Genomic DNA, 10,983 nt, shown 5'->3' on the forward strand with positions numbered 1-10,983 from the left:
GGAGAAGACACCATGGAACTGGGGAACCTCACGTGAGTGTCAAATTTTGTCTTCCTGGGGCTCTCACAGACTCAGGAGCTCCAGCTAGTCTTGTTTCTGGTTTTCCTGTTTGTCTACACAACCACTGTCATGGGAACCCTCCTGGTTATGGTCACAGTGACCTCTGATTTCAGGTTCCACACATCTGTGTGAAATTCACACACCTCACACTGCTGTGAAACTTGGCTGTCATAGACCTCTGTTTCTCCTCAGTCACTGCTCCAAAGATGCTGGTGGACTTCCTCACTGAGAAGAAGACCATCTCCTACCAGGGATGCATGGCCCAGATTTTTTTATTCCACTTTCTGGGAGGTGCCATGGTCTTCTTCCTCTCAGTGATGGCCTATGACTGCCTTGTTGCTATATCCCGGCCCCTCCACTATGTCACCATCATGAACACTCAGCTCTGTGTGGGGCTGCTTGTGACAGCCTGGATGGTAGATTTTGTTCATTCCATTTCCCAACTGGCTCTGATGCTCCCACTGCCTTTTTGTGGCCCCAATGTCCTAGATAACTTCTACTGTGATGTTCCACAAGTGCTGAGATTCGCCTGCACTGACACTTCTGTCCTGGAGTTCCTCATGATCTGCAACATTGGGATGCTGGATGTCATCTGGTTCCTCCTCCTCCTCGTCTCCTACTCAGTCATCCTGGTGATGCTGAGGTCCCACTCAGGGCAGGTGAGGAGAAAGGCAGCTTCCACCTGCACCACCACTTTTGTCATGGTGTCTATGGTCTTCATTCCAAGCATTTATCTCTATGCCTGGCCCTTCATTTATTTCTCCATTGACAAGGCTGTATCCATCAGCCACACGGTCATGACTCACATGCTCACCACCACCCCCAACCCCGGCCCAAATCTATACCCTGAAGAAGCAGAAGATATAGTCAGCAATGAAGAGGTTAGGGAGGCACCAGGCTTCTTTGTAAAAGGGAGTGACAGTGAGTCACTTCTATTGGATTTTGGCTGTTTGGTTTTCCATCGATAAGCTGGAGAGAGCGTTGCTGTATCTTGCCTCTTCATAACTTGAAAATGAGCAGCTTATCCAGATTTTGAGGATAAAGGTAACTATCCTTACTTTTGTCTGTGTTGGATGATTTGAACTCTCCTATGACAATAAGATATGCTGCCATGGAAACATTCTGGAAAGCCACACTCTCCTTTTTGTCTTCTTGGCAGATAGTTTTCTGTTAGGATGACAGCATTCCCCCAGAAGAGCAGTTCTATTTTCTGTGTTTGACCTCTTTTCCCAGGACCCTGTTTTGGTGTGAGGCTGGATTGTTGGAAACTGAACAATACTTAGTCTTATGCCTTAAATTGGAGATCATGTCCAAAATTTACCTGACAGATGACCTTGAATGAGACATGTGGCCTCTCTTGAACTCATAACTTCTTCCTCAACAAACTCGCTGAAATTAATATCTGATCCCAAATCCCTCAGGCTTATTATAAGTATCAAATCCAAAAATTGTGAGAAAACATTGAGCTAACCATATATTTTATTTAATTTTCTATTTAGAAATCATGAGTATTCCAATTTTCCACTGTATGTTTTAGTACAGTATAATTATTGCAAGCAAATGATTATGTGTAATATGCATGTAAGTTATAAAAACACTATATTATATCATATGAACACATGTACATGCTCCTCAGTTCAAGAACCACATGATACCAACAGCTTATACCTGCCTATGGTACCTCTCCATCACATCACTTCACCCAGATGAAACCACTTTCTTGAGTTTTGTGTTTATCATTCCATCATTCATAAAAACAATTTTATCACATATTAACATAAGCACTATATTGTTTTATTGAGTTTATAAAATATCAGACTTTAGGTAATATTCTGGCATTTGATTTTTTTCACTCAACATTTTGTTTCTAAATGTCACATATTCTGTTTGGCTGTAGTTCATTCATTTGCTCTGTTGTATAATATTCCAAAGTGAGATAAGCTTACTGGAAAAGTTCCCAGTTTTTGCTCTTGGAACAATGCTCTTTTGAATGATAATCTTCTGCTTGTCTCCAGTTGTCATGTTGAGGAGCTATGGGTCATTACTTTGAAGTGTAATTGCTGGATCATGAGATCTTCAAAGTTTTACTTTCACAAAATAGGGCTAAGTTGTTTTCCAAAGAAGTTGTACCAAATTACTTCGTTATCAGCAGCACTGCACTGTTCCCATTGATTCTCATCCTCCTAACAGTTGATTGTCATAGTTTTTCATTTTTCTCAATTAAGCAGGTAAAAAATGGTATTTCACTGTAGTCTTGATTTGCATTTCTTTAGCATTTCCCCATGTTTTAATTATATTCAAATTTCTCATGAATGCCTTTAGCATGATTTTCTATTGCCTGTTTCTTGTTAATGTAGAAGTTCTTATACAATTTGTTACTGGTCTTTTTCAGTCTTATTTATTACAATACCTTTTCCCAGTTTGGGGGCTCCCCTGGTGGCTTAGATGGTAGAGTCTGCCTGCAGTGCGGGAGACACAGGCTCAATCCTTAGGTTGGGAAGATCCCCTGAAAAAGGAAATGGCAACCCACTCCAGTATTCTTGCCTGGAGAATCCCATGGACAGAGGAGCCTGGCAGGCTACAGTCCATGGGATCGTAAAGAGTCGGATATGACTGAGCAACTTCACTTTCTTTCTTTCATCCAATTTGTGGTTTTTCTTCTTTATTTTTGGTATTAGTTTTCACATAGTCATATGTATCAATCTTTCATTTCTGTCTTAGTGTCTATTGAGACCTAATATTTAAACATAGATTCTTTTCTCAGCAGACAGGAATGTGTTCTTGCTTCTCTTAAAGGATGCTGATTGTATAATCTTTTCTTCTGTCTGTCTTCTACACCATTTGTTTGTTTCTCATTCATTTTTCTGTTTATTTTGTTTTGTCCTTTTGTGTTCATTGCCATTTTTATTTTTATTTTATTTATTTTTTATTATATTGGAGGCTAATTACTTTACAACATTGTGGTGGATTTTGCCATACCTTAACATGAATCAGTCATGGGTGTGCATGTGTTCCCCATCCTGACCCTCCCTTCCTCTTCCCTCCCTATCCTGTCCTTCAGGGTCATACCAGTGCACCAGCCTTGAGCACCCTGTCTCATGCATCGAGCCTGGGCTGGTGATCTATTTTGCATATGATAATATACATGTTTCAGTGCTATTCTTTCAAAGCATCCTCGCCTTCTCCCACAGAGTCCAACAGTCTGTTCTTTACATCTGTGTCTCTTTTGCTGTCTCACATATAGGGTCATCATTACCATCTTTCTAAATTCCACATATATGCGTTAATATACTGTATTAGTGTTTTCCTTCCTGACTTACTTCACTCTGTATAATAGGCTTCAGTTTCATCCACCTCATTAGAACTGATTCAAATGCCTTCTTTTTAATAGCTGAGTAATATTCCATTGTGTATATGTACCACAGCTTTCTTATCCATTCGTCTGCTGATGGACATCTAGGTTGCTTCCATGTCCTGGCTATTATAAACAGTGCTGCGATGAACATTGGGGTACACGTGTCTCTTTCAATTCTGGTTTCCTCGGTGTGTATGCCCAGCAGTGGGATTGCTGGGTCATAAGGCAGTTCTACTTCCAGTTTTTTAAGGAATCTCCACACTGTTCTCCATAGTGGCTGTACTAGTTTGCATTCCCACCAACAGTGTAAGAGGGTTCCCTTTTCTCCACACCCTCTTCAGCATTTATTGCTTGTAGACTTTTGGATCGCAGCCATTCTGACTGGCGTGAGATGGTACCTCATTGTGGTTTTGATTTGCATTTCTCTGATAATGAGTGATATTGTGCATCTTTTCATGTGTTTGTTAGCCATCTGTATGTCTTCTTTGGAGAAATGTCTATTTAGTTCTTTGGCCCGTTTTTTGATTGGGTCATTTATTTTTCTGGAATTGAGCTGCAGGAGTTGCTTGTATATTTTTGAGATTAGTTGTTTGTCAGTTGCTTCATTTGCTATTATTTTCTCCTATTCTGAAGGCTGTCATTTCACCTTGCTTATAGTTTCCTTTGTTGTGCAGAAGCTTTTAATTTTAATTAGGTCCCATTTGTGTATTTCTGCTTTTATTTCCAATATTTTTGGTGGTGGGTCATAGAGGATCCTGCTGTGATTTATATTGGAGAGTGTTTTGCCTATGTTATCTTCTAGGAGTTTTCTAGTTTCTGGTCTTACGTTTAGATCTTTAATCCATTTTGAGTTTATTTGTGTGTATGGTGTTAGAAAGTGTTCTAGTTTCATTCTTTTATAAGTGGTTGACTCATTTTCCCAGCACCACTTGTTAAAGAAATTTTCTTTTCTCCATTCTTGGCTCCTTTGTCAAAGATAAGGTGTCCATAGGTGCGTGGATTAATCTCTGGGCTTCCTTTTTGTTCCATTGTTCTATTTTTCTGTCTTTGTACAAGTACCATACTGTCTTGATGACTGTAGCTTTGTAGTATAGTCTCAAGTCAGGCAGGTTGATCCCTCCAGTTCCGTTCTTCAAGATTGCTTTGGCTATTCAAGGTTTTTTGTATTTCCATACAAATCATGAAATTATTTGTTCTAGTTTTCAGAAAACTACCATTGGTAGCTTGATAGGGATTGCATTGAATCTATAGATTGCTTCGGGTAGTATACTCACTTTCACTATATTGATTCTTCCGATCCATGAACATGGTATATTTCTTCACCTATTTGTGTCCTCTTTGATTTCTTTCATCAGTGTTTTATTGTTTTCTACATATAGGTCTTTTGTTTCTTTAGGTAGATTTATTCCTAAATATTTTATTCTTTTCATTGCAATGGTGAATGGAATTGTTTCCTTAATTTCTCTTTCTGTTATACAACACAGCAATCCCACTGCTGGGCATACACACTGAGGAAACCAGAATTGAAAGAAACACGTGTACCCCAATGCTCATTGCAGCACTGTTTATAATAGCTAGGAAATGGAATCAACCTAGATGTCCATTGGCAGATGAATGGATAAGAATGTGTGGTACATATACACAATGAAATATTACTCAGCTATTAAAAAGAATGCGTTTGAATCAGTTCTAATGAGGTGGATGAAACTGGAGCCTATTATACGGAGTGAAGTAAGTCAGGAAGGAAAACACCAATATAGTACATTAATGCATATATATGGCATTTAGAAAGATGGTAACGACCCTATATGCGAGACAGGAAAAGAGACACAGATGTAAAGAGAGACTTTTGGACTCTGTGGGAGAAGGCGAGGGTGGGATGATTTGAGAGAACAGCACTGAAACATGTATATTACCATATGTGAAATAGATCACCAGTCCACGTTCAACGCATGATACAGGGCACTCAGGGCCAGTGCACTGGGACAACACTGAGGGATGGGATGTGGAGGGAAGTGGGAAGAGGGTTCAGGATGGGGGACACATGTACACCCATGGCTGATTCATGTCAATGTATGGCAAAAAACAATACAATATTGTAAAATAATTAGCCTCCAATTAAAATTAATTAATTAATTTACAAAAAGAGTGCATTCCTTGAGAGAAGAAATATATAAAGTAGAATATACAAGGACTTCCTTACTGAAAACCAAATCAGAGTAACAATGAATTAATCCAGGTAATTTAATTAGTTGCTGTGGAGGCACAAGAGACCCAGTTTCAATCCTTGGGTCAGGAAGATCTCTGGGAGGGGGAAATGGAAACCCACTTCAGTATTCTTGTTTGAAAAATTCCACAGACAGAGAAGACTGGTGGAGTGAGTCCATGGGGTCCCAACGAGTGGGACACGACTTAGTGACTGAATAACAATAGATAATGCTACAGTTATTAACATCCGATAGTCAACGAGGCCAGTAAGACCTATTCCCTTCCCTAGCATTGACCAGGGTATTTTGACAAGAAGCTGGAGTTTAAAATGAACTAAAACTCAATACTTGGAGGAATTCGTGTTTTTAAAATCTCTTCTATGTGGGAAAAATCAGAGCTCACCAGTAATTTTTTTTTAAAAAACAAATCTGAGAGATTACATCTTGCTAACTATAAAGATTTGTAACAAGGAATTCGGACCAACCTGAAATCTAAAGTAGAATAGGAAACTCTAAGAAATACAGTTTTTATTGTACACTAGGATTATGAAGCCAGTTAATTACAGTTCTAAACAGTTCATCATAAGATGGTGTATATACATCCTGTACTACTACTTTTATGAAAGGATGCTCTTACTGAATAATAATTCCTATATAAATAATACTAGAATGTTACAGATGGTTCAGTATACTTGGATATGGATGGGAAATCAACCTTCAAATCTGGTTGAGAAAATAAAAGAATTTACAAGGTTTGTTTCCAATGTAGTAAAGTGAAAGTGAAGTCCCTCAGTCATGTCTGACTCTTTGCAACCCCATGGACTGTAGCCTACCAGGCTCCTCTGTTCATGAGATTTTCCAGGCAATAGTACTGGAGTGGATTGCTATTTCCTTCTCCAGGGGATCTTCCCAACCCAGGGATCGAACCTGGCTCTCCCGCATTGTAGACAGACGCTTTACGGTCTGAGCCACTAATGTAGTAAACAAACATTTTTCCACCTATGGCATTGTGCAAGTTAAGATCAATTAATTCTAGCATTGAAACATGTATATTCCCATATGTGAAGTAGATCACCAGTCCAGGTTTGATGCATGAGACAGGGTACTCAGGGCTGGTGCACTGGGATGACCCTGAGGGATGGGTTGGGAAGGGAGGTGGGAGGGGGGTTCAGGATGGGGACACATGTACACCCATGGCTGATTCATGCGAATGTATGGCAAAAACCACTAGAATATTGTAATTAGCCTCCAATTACACTATAATAGCCAGGACATGGAAACAACCTAGATGTCCATCAGCAGATGAATGGATAAGAAAGCTGTGGTACATATACACAATGAAGTATTACTCAGCCATTAAAAAGAATACATTTGAATCAGTTCTAATGAGGTGGATGAAACTGGAGCCGATTATACAGAGTGAAGTAAGCCAGAAAGAAAAACACCAATAGAGTTTACTAACACATATATATGGAATTTAGAAAGATGGTAATGATAACCCTCTATGTGAGACAGCAAAAAGACACAGATGTATAGAACGGACTTTTGGACTCTGTGGGAGAGAGAGAGGTTGGGATGATTTGGGAGAATGGCAATGAAACATGTATACTATCATGTAAGAAATGAATCGCCAGTCCATGTTCGATGCAGGATGCTTGGGGCTGGTGCACGGGGATGATCTAGAGAGATGATATGGGGTTGGAGGTGGGAGGGGGTTTCAAGATTGGGAACTCATGTACACCCATGGCTGATTCATGTCAATGTATGGCAAAACCAATACAGTATTATAAAGTAAAAATAAAAATTAAAAATTAAATAAAATAAATTAATTAATTTTTAAAAGATCAATTAATTCTTTGTAAAAAACGAAACTATCAAATCTGTTGTCTTTAATGACACTGTGAAAAAGAACTGTCCATTGTACTGACAACGAACTTCCCTGGTGGGTTAGACGGTAAAGTGTCTGCCTACAATCTGGGAGACCCAGGTTCGATCCCTGGGTTGGGAAGAGACCCTGGAGAAGGAAATGGCAACCCACTCCGGACTCTTGCCTGGAAAATCCCATGGATGGAGGAGCCTGGTGGGCTACAGTCCATGGGGCCGCAAAGAGTCGGACACAACTGGATGACTTCACTTTCTTTCTTTTCTTTCTTTATTGTGCTAACAAGAGCAGTAGAACTCAAAGTTGGTGGTTCTCAAAACTGTGGCCCCAAACAAACAGCATTAGCATCATCTGAAAACTTGTTAGAAATGCGAATTCTCTGACTCAACGCAAGACCTACTAAAGGAAGAATTCTTCATGGGTTTTCTGAGTTTTAACATCCCCTCCAGATAATTCTAGTGGATGTTCAAGTATGTGAATGAATGAACTGTGAAATGGGTCTTTCCAAAAATCCCAGAAATTTTGTTTATTTTGGAGAAACTCTGTCCTTTCTGATCCTCATCTCCTAATCTTACATGTTATGAATCTCTACAGTTTTCAGTATTCTTAGTGGGATTTTGTTTTCTTTTGTTGTTTTGTGTAAGTTTTTGTTGTTGTTTTTGGTTTCTTTGTCTTCTGGCCCAAGGAGAACTTTCTAATAGTAAGTCTTTCTAAAAGACTTTGGAACTTTGAAACAACTCTCATTGTTCCCTTGTACCCAGCAGGAATCATTCCAGCTCTGCTTCCTGAGCCCAGTCCAATCATTTCTCCCTAAGGATATACTCTCTTCCCTAGGGTCATGCCCCTGAGTCCTGTGTGTGAGGGATGGACAGAGAACAGGAAGCCGTGGGGCTACATGGGGAGGATCCCACCAAAAGATGTAAGACCTCAACTCTCTTCCCCCATTCAGGGCTGAAAGAAGCTGAGAGCCTGAGGGCTTTCCACACAAGCATATAAGCCAATGGTAGTTAGGTTTTTGGAAACACCAGCTGAAGAATAAACATGTGACATAGTAGTTCAGTTGGTAAAGAATCCACCTGCAATGCAGGAGACCCCAGTTTGATTCCTGGATCTGGAAGATGTGCTGGAGAAGGGATAGACTACCCACTCCAGTATTCTTGGGCTTCCCTTGTGGCTCAGCTGGGAAAGAATCCACCTGTAATAAGGGAGACCTGGATTCAATCCCTGGGTTGGAAAGATTCCCTGGAGAAGGGAATGGCTATCCACTCTAGTATTCTGGCATGGAGAATTCCAGGGTTTGTATAGTCCATGGGGTCGCAAAGAGTCGGACACGACTGAGCGACTTTTATTTTCACTTCACTTTCACATGGACTTGATGGTCTAATGTTAGAAGAGAGCTTTAGGAAGTAATTTGGGTGGATGTACTGTTAAAATAACTGCTTCAGGTTCCATGTAAAACCCAGTACTTTTTGCAGCCAAGTATAGCACTGCCCTTGTGAGATAGGAAATGGAGGATAAGTAAGTTCACTTTAAATATCTCCACATAATCCATTACCTACTTAATACAGTATTTGGCAACATTCACTGAGCATGTGTTGTTACCAGAGTTTCTGTTCCAAGTTCTGGAGTTACTAAGATATTGAAATTAAGATGCAGTTGATTGAGGGGAGAAACTGGAAAAATGAATGATGGTAGATATATAACAGAAGTATTTTTGAAATGTTATAAGAACCCTGAGAATGGGGAATTTGTTCTGCATGGGAGAAATGGTGATAGGAGTAACAGAAGGTGACATTTGAATGGGCTTTTCTAAAGAGAAATGGGCTTTTCTAGAGAGAAATGGGCTTTTCTAGAGAGAAATGGGCTTTTCTGAGAAAGTCAGATCAGAATTCTGGGAAACCAATATGGCAATAAACAAAATATTTAATAACCTATTGAAAAGCTGTGGTTCATTGGCGGTATAGATGCTGATTAGGAAGGCAGATGAAGATTACATTTCATAGTCTGTATGACATGCTGAATTGCATACACTTCTGTATGTCTTTCTACCCTGACTCGTTCCGCGGGGTATTGGATGTGGCTCCTAAGGGGCTCTGGTGGAATCACTACAAGAATTAATGTGAGAGGGAAACGTGATCAGATCAGCATTTAGAATGATCTCAGGTACAGCTGTGTAGAAGGTGTACTGGAGGAAGAGAAGATGAAAGTGAAAAATAAGAAGGGAGTGATCTCTAATGGATAATGGATCTGGGGAGTCAGGTGAGAGCGAGTGGAGACTGAGAGGAAGTGGAAGGGGAGGGGAGGGCACATGTCATTCTATCTCTCACCTTCCGGGAGTCTTTCTTCACCTTTGGTCCCAATTTCTCCTTTGCCCCTTCATCTTTCCATTTCTCTTCCTTCACTCATTCTATTTCCACATTTTCCTTCCTTTTAAATTTCTTCTTCCATTCAATTCTTCACCTATTTCCATTTCTTCTCCTTCAATAATTTTTTTTCTCTTCTATTGGATTGGATTCGACAGCTTCTGAAATTGTTGTCTTTTCAGAAGAGCTCTAAGTCTCCTCTTCAAACAACCTATTCATCTATGTCTGTACTAATTAGTTACCCTTCTGCCACTTGACTCCACTTATGTTCTGGGTGAGCTGAGCCTCACTCTGTTAAGGGCTACCTACCATGGAGGATGGGGAAAAATGAAGTGTCCCAGGTGTGCAACTGTGGCCAGAGGTTCTCCTGCATGGACCTGCATATTTCACTCATGCTAGAGTTAATACCAGGTACTTATTAGTCACTAACAGCAAGGATGAGCGCTGCAGAGCACAAATAAATTCTGAAATGAAGATTGTATCCATAGCACATTTTTGTCGAATTGTAGAAGAAAAACATAGACACATGAAAAAGTTCATTAACATTATTATCTGTTAACTGTTGCATGAAAGAAAAATGATTGGTACAAAAATGTATTAGAGACTGGAAAAGGGAGAATATCATAAGAGTAGGAGACTACACAGAGGAGAGTGCTTACCATTTATTATTTGACACACTGTTCTAGAAAACTTATGTATTATTTTATTCAAGCTCCTAGACAGATTTACAGACAAAACATTTTCTTACAGAGATGAAATCTGAGACATAGACAAGAAATTTACTCAAGGTCAAATCTCAGAGAAATATAGTTATGAACTTCAGTTCTGTTGGGCTCTATGTGTCTTTCCACCACTCTATTACCACTGAATCTTTGAAAAGCAGGTTGCATGTGTCTCTAGATCAATTTAAGGTGTCTTGTGAATGCGTATTCCAGTATCAGCTCTCCAAATACAAGATCGTTTATATCAGGCGAGGGTATTATGATCTGCACATGAGGGTGTCCTTTGTCTGGACTTGGACAATTGCTTTGAGTCACTGAGGACTAGAATGGCGCATAGTAACTTTATACATCTCTGTTTGTGGTGTGTTTTCTTTAGGTGTATGGAGAAGATAGC

General features: G+C 39.8%; 1 pseudogene; it reads left to right on the forward strand.

The window, feature by feature from the left end:
* Positions 1–12: 12 nt before the first annotated feature.
* Positions 13–979, forward strand: LOC101103334 (olfactory receptor 4D2-like; annotated as a pseudogene).
* Positions 980–10,983: the final 10,004 nt, after the last annotated feature.

This window comes from Ovis aries, chromosome 11, assembly GCF_016772045.2.
Source record: "Ovis aries strain OAR_USU_Benz2616 breed Rambouillet chromosome 11, ARS-UI_Ramb_v3.0, whole genome shotgun sequence".
NCBI lineage: Eukaryota > Metazoa > Chordata > Mammalia > Artiodactyla > Bovidae > Ovis > Ovis aries.